At 40.5% G+C, this 13,678-nt stretch overlaps 1 pseudogene; it reads right to left on the bottom strand.

Moving 5' to 3' along the window:
- Nucleotides 1-9,206: 9,206 nt before the first annotated feature.
- Nucleotides 9,207-10,808, bottom strand: LOC119000787 (transmembrane protein 223-like; annotated as a pseudogene).
- Nucleotides 10,809-13,678: the final 2,870 nt, after the last annotated feature.

Raw genomic sequence — 13,678 nt, 5'->3', positions numbered from 1 at the left:
AGGACTCTCAGACCCCCCCCAAATTTTCTAAATCTTACTTATCTTACTTGAATAAAATTGAGTTGAAGTTTCATTAACCCATTTGGGAGAGGAGGGACTATGAGATCAATTTTTTTCATAATAAATAGGATGTTTATTTCCCTTTTTTATTCTCATTGTCTTACAAGTGTAGGGTGGTGTTTTCAAGAAGCTACATATGTGATAATGTAGTCACTTTGATGTCAACATACAGTGAGTTTATTACTATAGTTTGTAAAGAAATTAATAAACAATATTTTAAAAATTTCCTGATTTTATTGTATAAATATATTACTAGATATAACTACATAAACAAAAGTTCCTTTGAATTCTCAATACTTTTAATAACGTACAGAGGTCCTGAAAAATAGCTAACAAGCACATTATCATTAGTCATTTTAGAAATGCAAATCAAAACCACAATGAGATGACTTGAAGAAGAAGGAGGAGAAGGAGAAAAGAAAGGAAGGAAAGAAGGAAGGAAGGAGGGAAGGAAGAGGGAGAAATGTTGAATAGGATATGGAGAAATAGGAACCTTCATACATTGCTCATTGCTGGTGGGAATGTAAATGATGTAGCTACTGTGAAAAACAGTAGGTTGGCGGTTCCTCAAAAAGTTAAACATTAAATTACTACATGTTAGCAGTTTTACTCCTAAGTATATACTCAAGAGAGATGAAAACCTATGTCCATACTGAAACTTACACATGACTATTTATAAGAACATTAAAGCCAAATAGCCAAGAAGTAAAAACAACCCAAATTCCCGTCAATGGATGCATGGATAAGGAAATTGTTGTATATCCATGCACTGCAACAATATTCAGCCACAAGAAGGAATGAAGTACTGATACATGCTGCAATGTAGATAAGCCTCAAAAACATGCTAAGTGAAAGAGCCAGATACAGAAGGTCACGCATTCCTTTCATATGGTATATGCAGAATAGGCAACTCCATAGAGATAGAAAGTAAATTAGCACTTACCAGAGCTTGAAGAGAGTGATTACTTAATGGGTATACCTGTTTTTCTGGAATGATAAACATAACAATCTCACTAAAAGACTGAAACCTAATTCCTAATTTTATGACATGGAACAATTCCCTCCCTCATACCTTAGCATCATGAAAATAGCACTTCTCATGGTGATAGGGAAAGGCAGCCAGAAGAACGGCAGGTCTCAAACTCTATATAAGAAGTCTCTAGGGAAACTCAGAGGCAATAGGGGAGACAATGATACTAGAGAAAATTTTGTCTTTAGCACCACAGTAACAGCAAAGAGTACACACGTGATAACTCCTAGCCAGATGAACATAAAGCTCACACCAAAGGCCTACTTACCTCAGTTTTTTTACCTACTACATCCTGTCCAGCATTCAACAAAAAATTACAAGATATACTAAAGGCAAAAACAAAGTTTGAAGTGACAAAGCCAGCATCAGAACCAAACTAAGCTATGGCAGAGATGCTGGAATTATTGGACTAGGGATTTCAAACAACTATGGGAAATAAATCATTCTGACACATATTGTTATGTCCCCCTTAATCTGTTCTTCCATTGGTAAATAAAGCCCCAGGATGCAGTGGAACACATCCCTCTCCCAGCTAAGGATAATATTTGCTAGCCTCCCTTGGAGCTAAGTCTGGTCATGTGACTAAATTCTGACCATTGAGACACAAGCAGAAGTGTGACATTCTCAGGATACGTCTTTGAAGAGAAAAGGTATGCCTTTCTCCTTCTTTGTCTGTTCCACTGACTGGCGGGTGGTCTTGGTGGTGAGAGTCAGAACTACCAATGGGATAGAAACTGAATCTTAAGTATGACTAGGAAACAAAACCAAAGGAGCCTGGATATCTGACACCGTGGAGGTGCCACACCAGGATTGTTTACATTTGTACTGTACCTGAGACAGAAATACCCTCCCATTCAGGCCACTGTGGTTTTTGCCCTTCTTAGAGCAGCTATTCCAGCATCCTATAACAATAATCCATCTCTACTAATATTTTGCATGTGCATGCCCCTCCCCCCAATTTGGCTTATACTGTAATATTAGAATTAAAATATTTTCAATAGAAAGTGGGACAAGAATAGATTTTACCCTTCAAACAGACCTTCAAGTAAATGCATGTTTTCATTTCCATAAATACTACCTTAAAATTTTTTCCTCTAGGAGGTAAATAAATGTATTAGAGAAAACAGTGTTAATTCTTTGTAGTAATTTAATTGCTCCCTTACTCATCTTTGGAGAATGACTACAGTTAATTTACAATGTCCCTGAAGGCTTTCAAAAAATATTGGCTCACAACCAATGTTGCTAACAGATGGTGCTTTTTGGCTAAGTCAGGAATCAGAACGAAGGAGCTGCTGAGATTTTCAAAGGCAATCCCTGTTATTTCCACTCCTCCTTTGAAAAATGTCTTCTTCTTCTACAATATTGAGAAATGTGCCTTTGTAGTTCTACCGCTGCTTTGGGACTAGGGACCAAAAGAAATTTGTGTGGTCAAAAGATAAGAATTGGTTTCCTTCATAGCTCAACAATTTTATCAAGAACATAGTTTTGGGGGATTTTTCCTTTCTCTCCTCTTTTTCCAGTGATGTCATTTATCCAACAATGAGATTAATTTCATGGTTTCAAATAAGCTGTAAATATTCCAGAATTTTTATCAGATCACCATATCTAGAAGTAAAAAGAGCTTCTTTCCTAAGGAGGTCCCAGGAAAAGTGTTCTTCACTCTTTTTGGCTCGAATTAGGCCTCGTGTCTACTCTGCACTGTAGCAAAAGCATATAAAATGGCACATTTCCTTGGGGTTGACCCGCATATCTCACCCTTAAAATTAAGAGGGGAATCAACTTCCCTCATTGGCTACTTGGGGTAGGGATAATTATAAAAAATAAATGGAAAGTAGGTTGTCACCAAAAGAAGGGAGAATGGATATAGGGATAAGTAAACATACTTTTCTTTATCGCCCATAAGGAAGTATCATTCTAAATTTTCACAACAATCATACTATCACAAAGCTTAGAAAGAACTAGGTCAAAGCTTAGTCATGAGAATAGAAAAAAAATGTGGACAAAAAATTTGTTAGGAGTGGAATATGGGAATTTTTAAGGGTGTAGAAAAACTTCTTTGGTGTTCTTCCACTGACAGTGTGCTAGGCTGTCCAAGCAAAACCTGAATTCAGTATCTGAGAAGCAGTATTATGGACTAGAATGAAATTGGGATGGGAGTGTTGGGTCGGGTGGAAGAGGGGAGGGTGAAGACTCAGAAGCACTTGGACCTTGATATTAAAAGCATGCACCAGCAGACTATAGAAATTGGAGATGGAGAATGAGGAAGTAAAAGACCTGAAATGGACTTAGAAAATTTTCTCCTCTTCTTACATACGTGTGTGCATGGTCTGGGGCACAGCTCTGTGCTGGTCCAGAGAGCACTAGCAGAATATATGATCTGTGTCCAATCCTCCTTATGCTCCGTGATACTACATCAATGATTCTTTCCTCCCCTCCAACGATCTCTTGCTCAGCAGGTTCAAAGACTCCACCAGCTGCAAGATCAAGTACATAATCTCAGTCTGTCAATTTAAACATTTCTACCCTCCACTCTGACCGGGATGCTGTATTACATGCTGTCCTCTAAACACCAGTGCTACTCCCCTTATCTCACTTCTGTCCATCAACCAGAGCCATTGCAAGTTCCCCCACCTGAGCCCTGCCATGTGCCAATCACAGTCGCATCCTTTCAACTCAGCATTCATTTTCACTTAGTTGACAATTATTGTCAGTTCACTTCCCCTTCCCCATATATTTCAGGTGTGCAAAGTGATGTTTGATGTATATAAGCATTATGAAATGATCACCACAATCAAGCTTATTAGCATATCCAACACCTCTTATAGTTACCTTTTTGTGTATATGTGAGAACAATTAAGATCTGCTCTCTCAGCAAATTTCAGATACACAAGGCGGTATTAACTATAATCACCATGCTAAGCATTGGCTCTCCAGAATTTATTCATCCTGGATAACTGAAACTTTGTATCCGTTGACCAATATCCCCCATTCACTCCACCTCCACCTCTGCTCCTGGTAACTACCATTCTACTCTCTAATTCTATAAATTTGACCTTTTAAGATTCATCATATTAGTGGGGTTATACAGTATTTGTCTTTCTGTGTCTGGCTTATTTAATTTAGCATACTGTCTGCCAGTTTATCCATGTTGTCACAAATTCAGGATTTTCTTTTTTAAGGTTGAATAATGTTCTATTCTGTGTGTGTATGTGTGTGTATCACATTTTCTTTGTCTCTTCATCTGTTGATGAACACAGGTTGTTTCCATATCTTGACTCTTATGAATAATGCTGCAGTGAACATGAGAGTGTGGATATCTTATTGATATACTAGTTTTATTTCCTCTGGGTGTATACAAAGAAGTGGAATTGTTGGATGGTAAGATAGCCCTTGTTTTATTTTTGAGAAACCTGTATACAGTTTTCACAACGGCTGTACCATGTGAGTAAACTCTTCATATTTTATTTTTCTTTCCTACCTCCCCAATTTGGAGCTTGCTGTATGTAACAGAATTCCACTACTTACCTTAGTGCTATGCAGATAATAACCGTCCCTTAATATTTGAGGAAAGAATGGGTCTTTTACCTCATTAGACCTACAGATTAACATCTATTGGTTGGGCATCAGGCAGAAGAGTACAGATATATTGAGCTTTACCCCAGAGTTCCAGATGTATTTAGAACTGGTCCTTATTAGTGCCCACTAATAATTCTTTTCTCTTACATTCTTTGTGCTTGGTATGTAGAACATTTTCTGTGAAAGATTCTGAAATTTTATCTTTAAACCAATCACCAGATAGTTTTTATTCTTACATTAATCTGTTCAACATTTATGCACACAACCAGTACCAGATTTGTTTAGGATATGCAACTGCCACCTCTTCTACCTGGTGTTTGGGAATCCCTAGCAGATGTGTTTCCATAAGTAACTATGAAGGAAAAATATTGTGTAGTACACTGAACAGACCAACAAGAAAAAAATTATACAAGGATTAAATGACAAAATTTATGGAAACAACACTAAGAGAATAAAATATCTGAAAAAAAAGGTAGACTAATAGCTAGCTAGCTATCTTTGAGCAGTCAGGCAAGGCGGGCAGCTAGGTATTTTTCATTTCTAATTAGATCAAAAGAGAAAATTTGGTTTAAGCTCTTTAGATGACCTTGAAAAAATAGGACCCACTAAGAGAGAATACTAAGTGTTTGAAATCGTCAGCATTTCAGGTGGAATAAATGCTTTAGAGCAAAGTGATTAATTGTGAAAATAGTACCATTAATCAGCAATGGAGTAAAAGATGCAACAGCAGAAGTGCTGAAGCAATGGGACACCTCTCTCAGCAAGAGATGGTTCCAGACCCCAGCAGCCTGTGGCAGGTCCAGCAAGGAGAGAAGTGGTTGACCACCATCACCAGCTTCTGGGAGTTAGAGACTCTGAAAATTTTTGAAGTTACAGCAGCACTGATTTCAATAGTAGCAACAGTGTCCACCAGTATTAGCCCTAAGTACTCCTAGATTCATATAACATAACCTCCTTCTTTTTGTTCCTCTAGACGTTGCTTCCTGCAGTACAAATCTCTGAGTTATTTCCATTTTGTTCCTCAGCTCTTAAACATTGTATTAAAAATAAAAGTTCTGTTTGGCCTTCCATTTCTAGCCAAGATGGAATAATAGAGAAAATTTTATCTTAATGTCTAAAACAACTAAAAATAAACAAAATATATGAGATAACAATCTTTAAAATACTGGGCATGAGGCAATGAATCTGATCCCTGAAAGACAGGAAAGAAACAAGTTGAGCCCTATGCCAGTCCCAGCTTGATACCTTGAGAGAGTTTTCCAGAATGGTGCCAGGGGGAGGAGCCCAGGTGGAGACCAGCAGACTTCCTGAGTTGGGGAAGGAGCTGAGTTTCCAGAGAGACCAAGACCATTAGAGTTCACAGGGAGGAGGACAGAGAGAAAAGGGCAGCGCTGAGAGAGAATCCAGAGCCCTGCAGATTATGGAAAGACTGCTTTAGTGTCCTAAATTTCACCAGACTACTGATCATCAAATATGTGTACCTTACACAAACTCCTCATGGCCAGGAAAAGAGCCACCTTGAAGGATTAGAGGCAACAACACTCAGCTTACATGGAGTTGAAAATAATGCCCATTTCCATCATCCAGACTGAATCACGTTCTAATCCCATAATTCATGGATCATTAGGTAGGATACTGAGAAAGGCCATGACTCAGTAGTGGGGAATAAGTATCCCTAGATTAAAAGGTGCTCTAATCTTGCCTAATACCTTAAAAGCAAGACCCCAAAGGATCAATATATATCCAAGCACTTAACTACATCACAGAACAAAGCTCAGAAATTTTTACAGGAATGCAAAAGATATCCATTAACCAAGAAGGTAAAACTCACAACTCACTCAGGAATTACCAGTGATGCAAATAAGCAGAAAAACATGACTCACAGTGATACGATGATCAATCAAAATCAAAGCAGACTGACATAGATGTTAGAACTAGCAGGCAAGCATATTCGAACAGTAACAATAGGGGGAAAAAACAGAAAACTGTACTTGAACAACAATAAAACAAATGTTAAGAAAAAAGACAAAGGCAAAACAAACAAACAAGCCAGTAACAATAACTCTGTTCCATTAGTTTAAAAACCTAGAGGAAAGATCATACATGTTAACAGAGACACAGCAGACAATTTTTTAAAACCCAAATAAAACTTTTATATTTGAGCCCTGACTGGTGTAGCTCAGTGGATTGAGCGCGGGCTGCGAACCAGACAATCGCGGTTCGATTCCCAGTCAGGGCACATGCCTGGGTTGCAGGCCGGTTGCAGGCCAGTTCCCGGCAGGGGCCAGTTCCCAGCAGGGGATGCACCAAAAGCAACCATACATTGATGTTTCTCTTCCTCTCTCCTTCCCTTCCCCTCTAAAGATAAATAAATAAATATTTTTAAAATAATAAAAAAAACTTTTATATTTGAAACTACATTATCTCAGATTTTAAAATATACCAGATGGAATTAACAGAAGACTAAACATTGCGGAAGAAAAAATTAGTTGCGGAAGAAAAACATTGCTGAAGACATAGCAATACAAACCATGTAAAATAAAACACAAAGGGAAAAAAATAACGACAATGACAACAAAACACAACTGTAAGATCTGGGGAAAAAATTTAAAACTATATGAAATAAAACACAGAGGGGAAAAGACTAAATAAAAATAACAGCACATGAAAAGATCCTCAATATCACTAATCCTTAGGGAAATGCAAATCAACACTACAATGATGGGCACCTCACACCCATCAGAATGGCTAAAACAAAACAAAAAATAACAAGTGGTGGCAAAGATGTGGAGAAATTGGAACTCTCGTGCACCATTGGTGGGAATGGGAAATGGTGTGGTGCTGAGGAAAACAGTATATAGTCTCCTCAGAAAATTAAAAATAAAGCCACCATATGAATCAGAAATTCCACTTGTGGATATATACCCCAAAGAATTGAAAGCAGGATCTCAAAAAGATATCTGTATACCCATGTATACAGATATAGCAGCATTATTCATAATAGCTAAAGCATAGAAGCTACTCATACTTCAGCAGGTGAATGAATAAACAAGATGTTTATACATACATACAATGGAATATTATGCAGCCTTAAGAAAGAGGGAAATTTTGTAATGGGATATAGGACAGATGCACCTCAAGGACATTATACTAATAAAATGAGCTAATTACAAAAAAATACAAATGTTGCCTGATTCCACTTAACTGAGTTACTTGGAATAGCCAAAACCTTAAAGACAGAGGTAGAACAGTGGTTGCCAGGGCTGTAGAAAGTGGGGTTTGGGGAGTTACTGTTTAATAGGCACAAAGTATCAGTTTTGCAAAGATGAAAAGAGTTATGAAGATGGATGGTGGTGATGGCTGCACGACAATATGAATGCATTTAATGCCATGGATTATACACTTAAAATGGTTAAAATGGTAAATTTTGTGTTATGTGTTATTTTTATGTGAAAATTTTTATCAAAATTTTCTAGAAAAAAGTACTTACTGTTTGCATCCATTTATTTTATATAAATGTAAACAAATGTACAGTGACAGAAAGCAGATTGTCAGGGGACAGGACAGGAAGAGGCAGGAGTGAGGATTGCAAAGAACTGTTGTCTTGATTGTGGTTTTTACAGGTGTAGACATACTGAAACTCATCAAACCACATGCTTCAAATACGGGCAGTTTTTGCATGCCAACTAAACTCCTAAAGGACTAAAGTCCTCCCAATAAAACTCTCTGTGAAAAAAAGAAAAGAAAAAAAGAATCACTTCTGAAATTCCTGGCCAGTTTCTGGAGTTTCCAGGTTTTTAATTTGTTTCTTTTTTTTTTGTTTGTCAGTGGTGGAGTTGATCTCTGATTGAAATGTTCCCTGGTCTTACCAGTTAGTAGATGAGGTCACGCCATTGATAGTAACCCATAATTCCTTGATTCTTGCTCCACCTGCTATTGCAGAACTTCAGCCCTACATGTACCCGTGCACACACGCACACAGACTCATTCAGATACTTCTGGGCATCTCCATGATCCACTTGGCAGGACTGCATTTGCACTGAATAAAGTTACTTATGCTCTAGAATGTCACTAAGTCCTCCAAGAAATGTGTATCCTCAGGTTATGCCTACAGTTTTTCTTTCTATCGGGTTCTCACATATGGCCAAGAGGCCAGAACAATGGAGCAGTCTCAAACACCAGGATGTCCTCTCTATTCCTTCCCATTCTTCTCCCCCTGGCTCACTCTTCCAAAACTTCAAATTGATTCCTTCATCCTGCCCTGTAGGTTCATCAGAAATGCCCAGAGACGTGTGAATTCAACTGGCCAACTCAAGTGAGTGCAACTTCCAATCCCTATATATTAGGAAGACAGTGTTGAAACAACATTTGTTAGGGCTTCTGGATTAAAGCACTCCACGTATTCATTTTGTTTTGTTGTTTCATTGCTATTGTTGTTTTAAGGTATCTGCCCTTGGGATGGCTGCTTTTATTTTTTGTTCATGAATCTTGGGCCAACTTGTGTGACTCTGGTTGTCACCCTGCCCCTCAAGTTCAGTTTTTATTCTGCCCTGGGAGGGGTGAATGTCCCGAGGCTGTTTTTACACAAGCTATGGTAGACGCCCACAGTGTTGTCCAAGGGTTTCCCATGTTTGAGAAACATCCAGCTTTGTCCAAGAAGTAGAGGTACTGGCCTTTGACCTTCAGAGGCAACAGGGAAGGGACTTCACCCCATTGGCTCAAGGGAACAGTGAACTGGGCACTCAAGCAAAAGGGAGCATGAGTGGTTAGGGTCACCTGTTCATCTATAGCCTGGGCTCTCCTATAGCATCACTGAATGCATAGGGAAGAGGGAGGAGATCATCACAAGCACAAGGGTACACGTGGTGCCACAGACGACCAGCAAGCCGTAGTGCCAGAGTGTGGAGCACATGTCCAAGTAGCCCCAGTCTGGAAACTCCGTCATGCTAGGGCCAGGTTCAGCCAAGGCTGCCATGGCCAGAGAGGCCCAGAAGATTCACGGGCCATCTCAGAAATGCCTGAGAACTGTGAAGAAGCAGCCTTGCTCATGATGGACAACCAGCACATCCTACAGCAGGATCACCTCCCGTGTTCTGTGCTTGGGCAGGTTCCGAAGGGTGACAGGCAGCTGCACAGGCCACTGTTGCCCAGGTGCTACCAGATCCTGCTTGGTGCCACTTCTGAGGAGGGACTACATCCATGTATTCATTTTACGAGTATGTAATACCACTCCCAAGGGAAAACCTGCAAACAGAAGGCTCCATAGCTGGTGGGATAGGCTGACATACCAAGCATTGCATTTTGGCAGAGGTAGAAATTAAAGCATCACATTATGTTCCGCACCCCTGCAACCACCTACTCTTAGACCCATAAAAAAAAAGTCGCCAGATGCTTATCTACTAGGTTCAAAGAACACTGCACTGGGTGTGGACAGAAAAGGTGGGGAAATATGGGACAACCAGGAGAACTGGTTTCCTTGCCCATACCACTCTCACTACCCAAGCTGTGAAGGAAAAGCAGAAAGAAGATAGTGATGTCTATGCTTAATGGCTCCACTTTCCCCCTGCTCTGGGGTCTGTGGAGGAAGGGGAGGTTCTGATACACAGTACCCCATTAAACTGAGAGGACTAGGAACCTAGGCAACTATGTAAAATGATGGAGATGTTAATTAGCTTGATTGTGGTGATCTTTTCACAATGCATACGTGTATCAAAACATCAAATTGTATATCTTTAGGATATATAATTTTTATGTCCAAAATATCTCAGTGAAGCTGTTAAAAGGATTGGGGGAGGGTGCTAGGGGCATCTGGCTATTTAGAGAGCACAGCTAGGAATACCAACCCTGTGCCACTAGAAGTGGGAAAGGCAGGAAAGAGCTTCCAGAGAGGCCTCTGAGCTTTCTTCTGGCCTGAACGGGACCTAAATGCCCTGTGTGTCCGTGTGGAGAAGAGAGGTTAGCTTAGGGCGTGGGCAGGCACATTTTCCAGGGCATCACTGAGCAAGGAGCCCGAGAGCCTTCCATAGGCCCCAGAGGAGTGGAGGCCCAGAACGTTAGTGAGTCTCTGAGCCAGGAAGTGAATGGCATCCACAGACCTGCCTGCTGCCACCTGCCAGGACTGGGAACAGGAATCATCAGCCATCTGGGACAGAAACAGAAGAGAGACTTCCCCTCCACCTGCGTCTCCAAAGTGTGATCAATTGTAACCACCACCAGCCTCTCCCTCCAGGAACCCCAGACTGCCTTTGCCCTGACAGTAGTACGAGAGGGAGAAGGCATGAAATCCTGAAGTGGAATTTTGAACTCAACTCTGCTTCAGTTAATAATTGGCCTGAGAAATTAATGAAGTGGATGGAAGGGAAACAAACATGGAGTGGGTAGGATTCAATTGAAGGCACCTGGCAGATTAGAGGTTTAGAATCGGAAATCAAATGTCTAAAATGCTCCTGGCACCCTGGCCCCTGTAAAGGTAACTGCTCAATCTGCCTGGGGAAAAAATCAGATGGCATCTCTACTCCCCAAAGTGCCCCTTTGGGAATCACAGTTTTTCCTTTTCCTCTTCTCCAGTGGTTTCCCTCCTTAGAGTTGTATCAGTCGTTACAAATTGACAAATCATTTGCTGCAGCTCAAAGGACTCCTACAAGGCAGTATTAAAGGATTAATAAACTGCAAGCATAGTAGGTCACGCTATACCTCTATCGGATACAGCTGTTTCCAAATATTCAGTGCCCCACCATGCAGGAGAATTTTGTTGTCCACTGTCTTAAACTCAGGTAGGGCCATGTGACTTGCTTTGATTAATAAGTGTGAGAAGCCTGGGTATAACCCCTGGGCTGAAGCTTTTAGGGACAGCTCATGCTTCACCACAGCAATTTTTCAGAGAGAAATTTCTATGTTAGCCTGGTTCTCATTGTGAAGCTGACCTTAGGCAGAGTCTCAGCCAAACTATGATAAAATGTAACTTGAATAAAACTTGTGTTGCCCTGGCTTGTGTAGCTCAGTGGATTGAGCACAGGCCTGCGAACTAAGGGATCACAGCTCGATTCCCCATCAGGGCACATGCCTGGGTTGCAGGACAGGTCCCCAGTGGGTAACACGTGAGAGGCAACCACACACTGATGTTTCTCTCCCTCTCTTTCTCCTTCCCTTCCCCTCTCTCTAAAAATAAATAAATAAAATCTTTTAAAAAAACTTGTGTTGTTATAAGCCACTAATATTTTGGGGGAGTTTGTCATTGAAGCCTAATCTGCCTCACTCTGACTGATACAGCAGAATTCAGTGATTCTCACAAATTATAACTTCTATAATCTATAATAAATCTATAATGAATCAGTCAGACCCCACCTACTAGTTGATAGGAAAATTAACGAAAATGTCCCATCCAATTTAAACTATCCTGTAGGCATTGTTCAGTTTCTCTTTAATAAAAATGCTCTCTGTCTCAAATATCCTCTCCTTCCATTTTTTGCCTTAAAATGGTTTCCAGGTAGCATGGAGCCGGGGAGGTGGGGGAGAATGGTTCATGTAACTTCATGCCCTCAGGAAACAACCTGGGTGGTCAAAGGCCATCATCCTCTGTGTCTCCAGACCTTGACACTGATTGTCCAGCTGGAGTGCTGAGCTGCAGCTGCAGATGTTATAAATTGTGCCCTAATCTCTCTTGGCCCCAGCACCACCCCCCCCCCCCATAGCTCTTNAATGGTTTCCAGGTAGCATGGAGCCGGGGAGGTGGGGGAGAATGGTTCATGTAACTTCATGCCCTCAGGAAACAACCTGGGTGGTCAAAGGCCATCATCCTCTGTGTCTCCAGACCTTGACATTGATTGTCCAGCTGGAGTGCTGAGCTGCAGCTGCAGATGTTATAAATTGTGCCCTAATCTCTCTTGGCCCCAGCACCACCCCCCCCCCCATAGCTCTTCCCTGCTGACCCAGCTTTATCTCCATTCCAACAGGCTTCATAGACCATTGGGGGTGGTGGTGAGGGGGGCTGCAACCCACAACAACCTCACTTCTGTTCTCAACTTGCAGATGAGAAACTGGAGGCAGAAGGAAGCTAAGTCATAGCTACTGTGTAGGAAAATCCAGATTCAGGTACCTAGAACTCTGACTTCAAGTGACTCTAGACTCTGACTGTAGGCTCACAATCATCACAGAGCACTGTGGCACTGTGACACAGAAGTGACACCCAGCACTTCCCTGGGAGCACTTCCTGGGTTGAGTTTCTGTCTCTCATGGAATTTGTTCATTTCATCTATCTCATCAAATTATTACTCATAAATAATATCCTTTTATTATCTATAGCATCTATAGTGACATGTATTCCTTAATTCATATTATTTGTAATTTGTGTCTCTTGTAACTTTTTTAAAAAACTACCTATTAGTGTTCTTGATTTCCTCCAGTGGTTTTCTGTTTCAGTTTCAGTGATCTGCTAATATAGTTATCTCTTCATTGTGCTTACTTTTAGTTTTATTTGCTCTTTTCTATTTCCCTTAGGTGGAAGTTGATATCATTGATTTGAAATCTTTCTCTTTAATACAGGTATTCAATGTGATAAATTTGCCTCTAAGCTTGCATTATCTGGATCTCATAAATTTTGAATTGTATCTTCACATCATTCAGTTAAAAATTTCTATCTTACCCAGTGATTTCTGACTTGATCCATGAATTATTTAGAAGCTTTTTACTGGCTTTCCAAATATTTGTTCTTTTCTTCTTTCAGTGGTTTGATGTGTTTTGAAGCTCTATTATAAAGTACTTTAACATTTAAATTGTAGTGTCTTCTTGATTAATTTATCCTCTTAGTATATGATGTCCTTCTTTATACCTTTAAAGACTATCCTGCCCTGGCTGGTATAGCCCAGTGGATTGAGCGTGGGCCTGCGAACCACACGATCACGGTTCGATTCCCAGTCAGGCCACATGCCTGGGTTGCAGGCCAGTTCCCAGCAGGGGACTCACAAGAGGCAACCATACATTGATATTTCTCTCCCTCTCTCTTTCCTTTCCCCT

Source organism: Sturnira hondurensis, unplaced genomic scaffold, assembly GCF_014824575.4.
Source record: "Sturnira hondurensis isolate 20B ecotype Veracruz unplaced genomic scaffold, ASM1482457v3 Scaffold0016284, whole genome shotgun sequence".
Classification (NCBI taxonomy): Eukaryota; Metazoa; Chordata; class Mammalia; order Chiroptera; family Phyllostomidae; genus Sturnira; species Sturnira hondurensis.
Note: the sequence above shows the minus strand (reverse complement) of the source record. Positions and strands in the feature narration are given on the sequence as shown.